Raw genomic sequence first — 13,716 nt, 5'->3', positions numbered from 1 at the left:
ATGAATGTAGGAATTGTATTCACTACACAAGTTTGTGAGCTTCCTCAGTGCTTTCTTCATAAGGAATGGATCATGGAACAATGTGAGAAAATCTATTACGTAAGTGAAATTATAGGGGTCAACAACGGGATCTATTTGTTAGTAATGTCTAAAGGCACACATTACACACATCAATCTTACAAGGTAATAGATTCTTGTCCATTTAAATGGATCAACAAAAGGTGTAGAGAAGGATTCTATTTTACTTTTATGGCTTCTGCAGGAAGTAGATGGGGTGTTGTTATGTCCCAAAATGCAGGTTTTGTAGATTAGGTCATTGAACTTGATTTTCTATATCCTAGTGTGTGAATCCACAAGGGGTGGGATCATGGGTATCATATCACTGCAATTACAACAACATGGGACTAGACAACTTTTTCTTTGAGTGTTGCTAGACGAAAGTCTATAGATGAAACTCATGATACCTACATAATGGAACAATTTGAGGCTAAGGAAAAGTTATTTGCAAGGTCTAGAATGAAATCCTCAAGGGATGTTGCTCCTTTGGTGATTGGAACATTTTTCCAGAGGGAAACTACTAAGCCTATTACTGTAGAGTATTCCAATGATAATCCCTGGAACTGCTCTTGGGGAATTCAATGAGAAATTTTTACTACTGTCACTAGTGCCACAAAAGAGAAAAATATAGTGCCAAAGGAAACATAGGGTAAAAGAGGGCTCTCATATTTTATGTTTTGACCTCTCAAATATTGCTTGGAATATGCAGATTGCCTCATGATCACAAGGGTCATTGCTCTATTACATGCTTAATGAGATGCCCATAGTTACTTTACCAATGGTTTATATTGCCATGTTGTTTAGTTTGTTTGCTTGGTATGTGGAGGACCATGATCAACATAGTCTGAAATATCTGCATAGGGGTGCTTAAAAAACTGGTCTATTGTGCCCATAGATGCATCTCCTATAGTTGAGGAAGTGGAAAGATGTGAAGGTTATGGTATCCAGGTTAATCCAATAGTTACATTTGGAATGTTGGCTGAGAAGATGACAGTTATGTCACTAGAAGTGTTATATTACTTCTTGCACAAGGGTTAATAAAGAAATACTTTTCCTACGAGTGGCTAGTATTCTAACAACAAAATATGAAGATTTTATTATATAATGATGTTCCCAATAGAGTGGGTTTGAGCAAAAGAGTCTAGAGTACGTCAATGTGCCAGCATCAATGGGCCAAAAAATGATACATTGAAATACATTGTCCCATATACATGTGCCTCGAACAAAAGGGCCAAGATTGATATAATGATTGTTGTTGAACTGAATACATAGGAAAACATGCCCCCATGTTGATGAGAGGGGGAGATCACAACCAGAGAAGCCCTCCTGATTAGGAAAGGGCTTTAAATATTTGAATGAGCCAACAAAGGGGAGACTCATGAGATGGGCTCTATGAATAGCAAAAACCAAGCTAGTAAAATCTACTAAAGTACATATGAGGCTAAATCATGGAATTATAAAGGCCTGACATGCAGGGGACTACCTGAACATCTCACACATGCGTGGTGAATGTTGGTACAATCTAATGAAGAACTATACCATCAAGTGTATGATCCTCAATCATGCAATGATGAGCTAGAGTCGAACATGTGAGAAACAACCAAGTAAAAAGGCATTGAAGTCTCCCTTTGCTTAATTCGAGGTGCCCATCAATGTCGAAACTAGATCCAAGGTACACTATCCTCTAGGACACTCCTTTGGAATACATGTGCTGAAGTCAATAGAGGACGGTACACCAAGGTTGAGGCAACAATGAGTCATTAATGAAGGCACAAGGTGTATAGTATAATTGTAGAAATTTTGAATAATATGACACTTATTCATAGAGATTATCCCGATTACACACTATTGCGGAATACATGCATAATACATAACCTCCTCTATGTTGATCATCAATTTAGCAGCATTAAAAACAATGAAACATCAATCGCATGCGCACATTAACACAATATGTAACCCGGGGAAAGCATACAGCTGAAAACCCCACACTATCTGTATATTATATTGATTGAGAACATGTAACAATACATAGTACAATACTCCTCACAAGTACTCAATACTATCTCCACTTGTTACACACAAACTAGCTCAGATCTGAATCAATCACAGGTTCAAATCTCCTCCACTGCTTTGCCTGCCTCCACTGTGCAATCCTGCATGAGAATAATGATGAATGGTTGAAGCAAACTCGTATTTCCTTGGCTAAACCACGCAATCCTCATTGGCATTACTCAATCCCATTGATTGTGCAAGATCTCATGCACAATTATGGTCACAACTGATAGCAATCTCAACCTCTAACACCTGTCTCCACTGAATTGTCCATGCACTGAGTTAACTGATGTATTCTTTAGTTGCTTTATGAGTTCATAATCAGTGAATTAATTTAACAATTAATTCACATCACTCATCACTAGTGTATTCTGCAGTTAGACTAAATACAACTAGTTTAACCAAGTCAAACTGAACACAACTCCATCAACTCCACAATCAAATCCACCAAACTCAACCACATGAGTTCTAACTGAAGTCCTGCATGCAATAGCTCAACTGACCCACAAGAAAATCATATTTCCTTCTGATAGCTGCATGTGCCACATCTGTAGCTCAAACTGAAGTGCTTCAAGAGGATAAGATAATGTTTATAGTCCAAATATTATTATGAGCTAATAATATTCGACTGTTCTATTTTTAGCCTGGTAGTCTAAAAATAGAAACCTCCCATATGTCTAAAAATAGAAGTCCATCTATTTTTACCAACATGACCAATCATCCACAAATAGCATCCTGCAACTCATAGACCATGATCCATATGTCTAAAAATAGACATAATCTAAAAATGGACTTTGTGCCAAAAATAGCCTGCGGGCCCACTTAGTGAAGGTGACTTCTTTCCACTAAGCTCCATCATCTTGTTGCATTCTCAACACTCCCTCTCAACAAGATATGTATTATCAGCAACCCCTATCCTGCCTCGGTGGTATTCGAAATTTTCTCTTGGTGAGCGCCTTCGTCAAGATATCAGCATCCTGATCCTCCGTTGGAATGTATGAAAGTAACATGATTCTCTGCTGCACACAATCTCTGATATGATGGTACCTGATGTCAATGTGCTTGGATCTATCATGAAATATTGGATTAGCCGAGAGTTTAATGCAACTCTGGTTATCACAATAAATCACTGTAGGCTCCAAGCATGAACCGAACAACCCGACCAGGATCTTCCTCATCCATATAGCCTCACATGCAACCAAACTTGCTGCCATATACTCGGCCTCTGCTGAACTGAGTGCCACGGATCTCTGCTTCCTGCTGTACCAAGAAACTGCTGTCGACCCGATACTAAAGACCCCTCCAGATGTGCTCTTTCTGTCCGTTGGGCTCCCTGCCCAATCTACATCCGTGAAGCCACATAGCTTCACCTCATCTTCCTGTCTGTACCACAATCCATATCCCGATGGTGCCTCTGAGATAACGAAATACATGCTTGCCTGCCTTCCAGAAGAGCTTGGTTGGCTTAACCATAGCTTGTGAAAGCTGGTTAACAGCATAGCATATATCGGGTCGTGTATTGACCAGATACATAAGCGACCCCACCAACTGTCGATAAATAGTGGCATCCACTACTTCTGCTGAAGTAGCATCCTCGTTCCTCCAACCTCCAGGAAGAGGAGTATCAACAGGCTTGCAACCATGCATGTTGAACTTCTCTAGTATCTCCTGAGCATACTTACCCTGAGAAACAAATAGTCCATCACTGCGCTGCCAAATTTCCAATCCCAGGAAATAATGAAGGAGGCCCAAGTCCTTCATCTCAAACTCCTTAGCAAGATCATCCTTGCATAAAAGTATCAACAGCTCATCACCTGTTAGAATAAAATCATCTACATAAAGTACAATGATAAGCAACTTACCCTCCACCACAATCTGGTATAGGTTAGGATCCACCTCACTCTTGGAGAATCCAAGTCCGGTGAAATAATTGTCTATCTGTGTGTACCAAGCACGTGGTGCTTGTTTCAACCCATACAACGCTCTCTTGAGCCTACACACATGCGACTCGCTACTGAAGATCTCGAAACCTTCGGCCTACTCTATGTACACCTCCTCCTCAATGACTCCGTTGAGGAACGCAGTCTTCACATCCATCTGATGAATGTGCCACCCCATCTACACTAAGAGAGCAAGAATCATCTGTATGGAAGAATACCTTGCAACAGGTGCAAAGGTCTCCTCATAATCGATCCCCTCTATCTGTGAAAAGCCTCAAGCAACAAATCCTGCCTTGTACTTCTCCACACTCCCGTCAGCTGCCTGCTTAACTTTGTAGATCCATCTCGAATCCACCACTGATTTCCCTTCCGGTCTTGGGACAATCTCCCATGCACTATTTCTGACAATCAAATCATACTCTTCCACCATGGAATCTACCCATGTGGGGTCCTCCACAGCTTCCTCGAAAGAGGATGGCTCAGTCACAACACATTTGCTCACAAGAGCCATGTATCCAGTGTACCGATCAGGTGACTGTCTCTATCTACGTTGAGCTGTAGGTGGTCCTACAACCTTCTCTGCATCTTGAGCTAGTCGCTTAGCTTCTGTCAAGCGCTTTCACCCTCTGATGGTTGGCGCTACATGAGTGGTCTCTTGAACTCCATGAACTTCGTCTTGTGGCTAATCCACGTCCTGAAGCTCATCCTTAGGAACTAATAGCTCCTCATCTGCATGCAAGTGTGGCTCCCTCTCAAGCGAACACTTCATGGCTTTCTCCTCCTGAAATTTTATATCTCGTCGCACAATAGTCTTGCGACTGTCTGGCAAATACACATGATAGTTGTGGGGTGTATCAGTGTACCCCACAAATATCCCAACCTCTGCGGTCAGCTCCAGCTTCTTCCTGGCATCCTTTGTCACATCCTCTTACCAGAATAAGCCTCCTCGGGTGTACTCATGCCAAGTATCCTGTGAGGACAACGGTTCTGCACATATACTACAGTATTGCATGCTTCCGCCCACAAGCGAAGGGGTAGGCCCTGATCATGCAACATCGTCCGTGCAGCACACACGATCGTTCTGTTCTTCCGCTCAGCAACCCCGTTCTGTTGTGGGTTATGGGGAGCTATGAGTTCTCTTCGAATCCCTTATGTGCTGCAAAAGTCCTTGAACTCGCCAGAGATGTATTCACCACCATTGTCGCTCCTAAGAGCCTTCACCTTCTTCCCCGACTCCTTCTCGACCAGTGCTTTGAACTCATAGAACTTTGAGTATGTCTCGCTCTTCTTCTGCATGAAGAAGATCTAGCACTTCTGAGAGAAATCATCAACAAAGATCACATAGTACCTGTGCTTTGCTGTCGAAGCTACTGAGAAAGGTCCACACATGTCTGTGTGAATTCTCTCAAGGATCGTCGTGGCACGATTATCCTTCTCGTGAAAGGTGGCTTTCACAAATTTTCCCAAAGTACACCCCTTGCACTAATCTGACTGCGCAAGAGTGCCTTTAGGAAGCCCAATAGTGATCTGTTGCAGTATCTTCAAGGCTCCATGGTGAAGGTGACCCAATCTCCTGTGCCACAGCTTGCCATCATCCCGGCTCACCAATCCTTCTGCCTTGCATGCCATTGCTGCACAGCCATCTACATGCAACTGATAAAGGTTCCTGACTCGAGCCCCTATCTTTCAAGTTTCTCCAGTTGTCTTATTGCGCAGGAAAGCCTTTCCCTCGCTGAAAACAACATCATATCCCTTGTCTTCTAACATCGCCACAGAGATAAGATTCTTCTTCAATCCTGGAACATGCATCACTTCCTTCAATACGAAGGGTTTACAAGACTCCCTCTCAAAGGAAATGGTACCGATACTGGTTGCACTGTATCTACCATCATCGCCCATCTCGATGTGCACTCCAAGATCTTTCTCCTCCAGATCAGAAAACAAATCTCGATCTCATGTCATGTGAAAAGACGCACCACTATCCAAGAACCATACCGATCCCATCACACTTGATACCAAGCCTGCGATCAATGAAAAATCAAGCTCAAACTGCGAGGTTAAGGCCTCTCCTGCTGCAGATCCAGCAGCTTGCTTATTTTTCTTCTTCTGCGGAAAATTAGTGGCAGAGTGTCCGTGCTGGTGACAATGAAAGCACTTCACCTTGGACATGTTCTGTTTCTTGCCTTTCGCACCGGAATGAGAATCTTTCTTGCTCTTCCCCTTCTTTGCTTTGGCAGCCAAAGCACAATTTTCTTCATCAGTCGCCTTTGATGAAGACCCGTCCCTGGTATTCCGCCTGATCTCCTCCTGCACAAGATCTGACCAAAGTCTCTCTCATCCTGGCAATTTCTCCCGACCATTGACAGAGTCCTGATAGGAATGCCAACTCTTCAAAAGACCAAGGAGAGCCAAGCTCACCAAGTCCTTATCATCGACAGTCACCCCCACACTTCACAGCTCATCCCTGCACTAAGTGAACTTCGTGAGATACTTGGGTATGCTATCTCCCTTCTCGCACTTAATGCCAGCTTCCTCTGATCGCTCTTGCTTTGGAATAGATCTGTCAACGCTTTCCACATCAAGTATGAAGAAGCCTTTCCATGCAGGTTGGACACAATGTGATCCCTCACGCCCTCCAACAGAATCCTTAGACACTTTGCTGTCTTCTTTTGCCAAGCATCAACTTGCGCAGTATCAGTAGGCTTTGGGACCTCAGCCTCTATGAACTCCTTCAGCCCACTGTCATCTAACACGGCCTCCATCCTGTCTTTCCATGCAATATAATTCGATTTGCCCTCAAGATCATACTCCAATCGCAATCCGTTGAAAGACATTTCAACTTTGACACCAAGAAAACACTACTGCAAATTTGAATTCCACCAGCTCCAAAACTCAACCGCCTCTGATCTAAAATTTGTGAGAACAAAGTATTTCTCGTATAGAGATTGACTGTATGGGCTTTTACCAGATATCTCACCTTCCAAAGGAAGGATGAATCCAGAGGTTACCTGGCCCAATTACAGACTCTGCCTGAAGAAATAAAATGTAAACACTTTTTGAATAATAGATCTGATGATCAACAGCTCCGATACCATGTAGAAATTTTGAATAATATGACACTTATTCACAGAGATTATCCTGATTACACACTATTGCGGAATACATGCATAATACATAACCTCCTCTACGTTGATCATCAATTTAGCAGCATTAAAAACAATGAAACATCAATCGCATGCGCACATTAACACAGTATGTAACCCGGGGAATGCATACAGCTGAAAACCCCACACTATCTGTATATTATATTGATTGAGAGCATGTAACAATACATAGTACAATACTCCTCACAAGTACTGAGTACTATCTCCACCTGTTACACACAAACTAGCTCAGATCTAAATCAATCACAGGTTCAAATCTCCTCCACTGCTTTGCCTGCCTCCACTGCGCAATCCTGCATGAGAATAATGATGAATGGCTGAAGCAAACTCGTATTTCCTTGGCTGAACCACGCAATCCTCATTGGCATTACTCAATCCCATTGATTGTGCAAGATCTCATGCACAACTATAGTCACAACTGATAGCAATCTCAACCTCTAACACCTGTCTCCACTGAACTGTCCATGCACTAAGTTAACTAATGTATTCTTTAGTTGCTTTATGAGTTAATAATCATTGAATTAATTTAACAATTAATTCACATCACTCATCACTAGTGTATTCTGCAGTTAGACTAAATACAACTAGTTTAACCAAGTCAAACTGAACACAACTCCATCAACTCCACAATCAACTCCACCAAACTCAACCACATGAGTTCTAACTGAAGTCCTGCATGCAATAGCTCAACTGACCCACAAGAAAAACGTATCTCCTTCTGACAGCTGCATGTGCCACATCTGTAGCTCAAACTGAAGTGCTCCAAGAGGATAAGATAATGTTTATAGTCCAAATATTATTATGAGCTAATAATATTCAACTGTTCTATTTTTAGCCTGGCAATCTAAAAATAGAAACCGCCCATATGTCTAAAAATAGAAGTCCATCTATTTTTACCAACATGACCAATCATCCACAAATACCATCCTGCAACTCATAGACCATGATCCATATGTCTAAAAATAGACATAGTCTAAAAATAGACTTTGCGCCAAAAATAGCCTGTGGGCCCACTTAGTGAAGGCGACTTCTTTCCACTAAGCTCCATCATCTTGTTGCATTCTCAACAATAATGTGATTGAAAAATGCTGACACTAATGTGGGGAAAATAGTTATGATTGTTGGACTTACAAATTCCCCTGTCAAAGCATAACTTACATGGTTGACTTGGTAGTGATTGAAAACATTTCGTAGGGAATGGTTAATTACTCATACATAGGATTTTTAAAGACATATTAGTAAACCAAGAGACATCTAGAGGTTAAATCTTAGCAATATAGGATGGATATGACACACTGAGAGGATGACATACCGTAATAGGACTCACTGTGGTTCTGAACAAACTCCATGGGACATAATGGTGACTCATATCTAATGCTTCGAACAAGGGTGACTCAATGATGTTGCCATTGACCGAACCATGTAAAAGTGGTACAAGGCCCTCCTAGAATAATATAAGAGGGTTTAAGAGGGGCAAGTTCAAGGGGACATGGGTTGTCATCATGACAATGAGAAATGCACATGATGGATATGGTATAAAGACAAACTAGACTCCCAATCTAAAGGGTATTGAATGGTGTGGGCATCAAAATGCAAAGGGGTAATGGTGCTAGAGTGCCCATGTAAGGAAGTCTCTAATCCTTGATAGTTGGAAATAAAAAATAAGGATAGGTTGATCCACCTACTAAGGTGTGTGGGTCCCTAAGTTGATATATGTTGAATGGTAGGAAAATGCATTCAATGAAGTGATGTTACTTATATGCAAACTGCCACAGGGAATGGATCCAAAGGAGACCCTAAAAGCATGAGTAAAGGGTGGCTACTCCTGATGAAATTCCACACATGAGTCAACAAGTGCAAAGACAAGGTTAGAGTACTTGACAAATATGAAGAAATTCAATTTAAAAAAGAGAGGACTTGACAATTCATGGAAAAATGTTTTTTGGATGAAGCATCAAATTAGAAAAATTTAAGGAACACCCATTCGAGAGTTCAGAAAGAGCTTCCCAATAGTGTTGATGGTTCATCAAATAAATCTAGGATGAGATTGTAATGGCCAAGTGAAAAATGGTGGATTTTCTATAGAAGGTCTTTTCCCTCTAATTCCAAGGCATTTGTGCATTGGCTTGTGGAGAGATTGGAGAGGAGGAGGAGACTCTAAATCTTGGTGAGCTCATTACATACAAACCAACCAATGGAATTTGGATCTACAACTTTCAAATAGGTCCCCTAAGCTTACTTTTAATTTTTTGTGGATTACTTTTTTATATTAGGGATTTTTTGGTCCTCAAGGACCCCCTACTCAAATTCTTAGGACTAACACACCTTTTGTGGATTTTTCTATAATGGGACAATGAAAACCTAGAGTGTGTTGGTCAATGTAGGCTTCAAGGGGAAAACTACGTTGGTGACCTAGGATCATGGGTCTAGATCATGAGTGGGGCTGTAACACCGACGATGGCCCTATGTTTATATGACCTTATTATGATATGGATGTGTGTTTTTTGTTGACAAAGTGATGGTTTTGTGCAAGCATGGAAAAGTTCAAAGTATTGTGGCGATAATGGGAGTTTGAGGAGCTTTGTACTTAGGTTCAAGGGAACCAAGTTGTGAGAGTTGATCTTACCTAATATGTGTTACTTAAGTTCTTTTAGAACCCAATGACGAGGGTTGGTGAGCAGCTCTTGACAAGGATAGTAAGCTAATAGGATCTAGATACCAAGGCATTTGTGATCCAAGACTTCCAAATTCCTATTACCATCAAGGACATATAATTTTTGACATTGTTTCTTCCCATGAGGGTGGTTAGATATGTACATCCATTATTACCTCATGGGAGGCTAGGTGGATGCGTTCATTGACAAACACTATGTGCCTAATGCTCGAGTGAGGGACTCGGTCATCTAGTTGACAAACATAGAGATATTGGAGACCCAAGTTACAATAATGGTGATGATCTACATTTTGGGTAGCCATGCTCTTCACAAGGTATTTGGAGGGCATACTATACAACAAAAGAGTGTTCTCTCAAACACCTATTATGGGTGGACCTAAATGTTACTGACGACGCTGAAGTCTAAACTGACTTCATATCAGAGGGAAACAATGGGGAGATTTTCCTATGGCATAATAATTTGTGCATTCTTCTTTAAGAAGATTCCTACCCTTTGTCCACATATTCGTATTCATGATGGGGGACCATAGGAGCCCAAGATGTAGCATTGGGGTCAACATTTACGAAGAGGAGGATGAGGGGTTGGGAGAGTGTTATGACTAGAGTTTTATGTGCACTGGGACTAGCTCCCCTTACATATTGAGGATTACCCTTACTCGGGGATGAACTTGGAGGGAGATCTCGAGTTACCACTTCCACCGTGAGGAGCATGGGGTCCATACGGTAAGTGATTTGATGATTGTGTTTTTTGTTTTGATTGCATAAGTTAGAATGATTTTGTATGTAGTACTGGCATTCAATCTATGTGGTATGCATATATTTCACTAGTTAGGTTGGCGGGACATGTAACATGGGAAATGACACATGGGGCCAAGGACTATGAGGCATCTTTAGCTCAAGGGAGATGGGAGATTAATGAGTATCTAGAGGATCTCCTGAGGTAGTTTGATATAGTACTAACCGATGTCACAAAGTGTGATTGGCATGAGTTGGACGGCTGATACACAAATGCATGTGCAAGTCTACCCTTTGAGTGGTGGGCGATTATGAGGCGAGTAGTTATAGATGGTCAAGCTATTAGGGACCTACATGATGGTGATGTGGCACCTTTGGTATGAGACCCTACATTGAAGGAGGATTAGGGGAATGGGGCAAGTGTGCCCCCAAGTTTTGTACTTATGATTTTAACATGTTGTGGACATGATGGATGTATTTAGAATAGTGGAATCCAAACACTTGTATCGATGATTATCATATGATACATAATGTGATTATGCATGCTTTTTGTTATATCCATTTTTAATGGGTTAGTTACTTTCTTATGGATGCATGTGGTAAATGTCAATCTAGAATGTTATTAAAAATGGTATATACATAGTTATTTTTTTTCTCTAGGAACATGATTGAATGAAATTGATTCAAATGATCATGCCAAAAGCTTAACTTGTAGATATTTTCTAAAGAGGATAGAGGTATTCACATGATAAACACCATTCACTTGCATAGCGAGAAGTTGGGAATTGAGACAAACATGAAGGTGAAGGATGCAATGATCAAGGGCATTGACTGAAAAACCTATCACAACATAATATTTGACCTGATTCTTTATGGAAGATATAATGCAAAAGACAACGAAGTGGACTAGTGAATGCAAAGGGGTAAATATGTCCTAAGTTATCGAACTTAAATTTTGTGAGTAACGAATCACATGATCAACACAATTGATAGATGGTGTGGATGGTGGATCCATATGAAAGGCACAAGAAGACAACCAATGAGGTGATAAAGAATGAAATTCTACCTACATAATGAAAAAAGAAACAAAAATATGCATTCTAGGGAAACTCCTAAGGGTAGAATTTCTTAAGGTAGAGTGCATTGAGAGGGTTTGAGAGAATCTCTCCTTTAAGACCCTCAAGGATGTATACCCCCTTGCCCAAAATTTATTTGAAAACATAAGGGAATTTCCATAAAGGTTCAAAATTTCCATGACCCAAAATATGTGGGCTTGGTCATAGATGGGGACAAGATCATCTTCGTCGTAGAAATGAGGGTGGAACTTGTAGGCATACTGGGATTTGGTGCATTTTTTTTTAGCTTTGATGGTTTGCAAAGAAACACAATGATCTTCATTGGCTTTCTCGAACATTATTAGCCTATGCTCTAATGGTAAAGTCTTTGTGAGGATTTTGATGGCAAGGTGAAGGTAGGGAATTTGACACTTGATTGGTAATACTGCCTCCTCTCCATATATGATATGGAAACGAGTGAACTCAGTGTCGTTCTCAACAAAAGTTATATAGGTCCATAACAGAGGGAAGAACATTAAATTATATTTGGTCTTGTATTGAGGATCTTGTTGGTGACTTCAATCTGTCCATTCCCTTGCGGGTGATAAGAAGATGAATATTGGTGTTCAAAACCTAAGAATGAAGCTAGCTCGTGCCAAAATCCATCTTCAAAGTGTCTTCCATGGTTAGATACCAATTGTTTCAAAACTCCAAAGTAAGTGATGACATGGTTGAAGAAAAAATGGGTTACAATTACTGTAGTATTATTGAATGTGGGCATGGATTCATCCTATTTTTTGAAGTAGTCAACAACCATAATATTGTACTTATGTCCATTGGATGAGGTTGGGTTACACTCCATAAAGTTGATGGCCCATTTGTAGAAAGGGTCCACAGTGATAACATGATGCAAGAAGAGAGGTGGAGCCCTTGCTTTAGAGACAAAAATTTGGCAATTTGGAAATTTTGAATGGCCTTAATGTAGTGACTAAAGAGAGAAGGCCAAAAGTAGCCTGCACACATGATTTTTTGAGAAGTGGCCATTATGGATAGGTGACCACCATAGTCACTAGTATGAAAAGCACTAAGGAGTTTCATAATTTCAACATGGGTGAGATAACAACGTAAGATGGTATTGACACCACGGTGATAAATATCACCACCTAAACAAAGGTAGCGTGGGGCTTGGTGACAAATACGTTGTCAATCATTAAAGTTCAAATGGGGCACAAAATTATGGGTTCATAGATATGTAAGAATGTCACCATACTATGGATCATTAAATGATATGGTGAATAGGTGTTTGTCCATAATGTCATCATTCAAGGGTGGGTCTTGCACTTTAATGGTGGGAAATTTAGAAATGAACTCAATGAGGGCTAAGCTTTTCTTACTTTTGGGTGTCATAAAATCCAAGTCAAACTCCAGAAGGATAGTAATCCAATGGGCATGCTTTCCATTGATGGTCGATTGACTCAATAAGAAGGACATTGGGTTGGTGTTAGTTACAACGTTGGTGGTGCACGTCAAGATAAATTACTACATATAGGACCAAATTGTGATGACATAGTCCGACGGTATGGCCCATACTGTCGCAAGGGCAAGAAAAATGTCATTTTTTTAGTTTCGGTGCCTGTGTTCATCATAATTATGATGACATATTTGTCATGAGTCGAAATTGTGATGTATGATTTCTAAGGCATCATTATTGCAATGATAAATGTTGTTCATCGCAAGTCCAACGACCTATGTTAGGTGTCAATATTGCAACGACCTGCATCTATTGTTGCAATTGCGATGATCGATGGTTTTTTGCACCCACGAGGTCAATTTGAACGCTAGTTTGTCTAGTCACCTTTGAATTTGACTAGTCATATAACATCGCAATTGCAACAATAAAAGAATATATATAAATATCCCACATGTAAGAGATGTTACAATATATTTGTTATAACTATAATAATTCTGAAAGGTTATAAGGTCTTTTATCGTGAGCGAAAAATAGATTTTGTTTTATAAAATTATTTTTTGGTTACGGG

General features: G+C 40.5%; 1 pseudogene; it reads left to right on the top strand.

Moving 5' to 3' along the window:
• On the top strand, nt 1–642 carry LOC149168602 (casein kinase 1-like protein HD16 pseudogene; annotated as a pseudogene).
• The last annotated feature ends 13,074 nt before the right edge of the window (nt 643–13,716 follow it).

This window comes from Pinus tabuliformis, chromosome 4_2 (assembly GCF_031772625.1).
Source record: "Pinus tabuliformis cultivar Carrire ecotype Pingquan chromosome 4_2, CPIR1, whole genome shotgun sequence".
In the NCBI taxonomy this organism is placed as follows: Eukaryota; Viridiplantae; Streptophyta; class Pinopsida; order Pinales; family Pinaceae; genus Pinus; species Pinus tabuliformis.
This window is presented reverse-complemented; position numbering and strand designations above follow the sequence as displayed.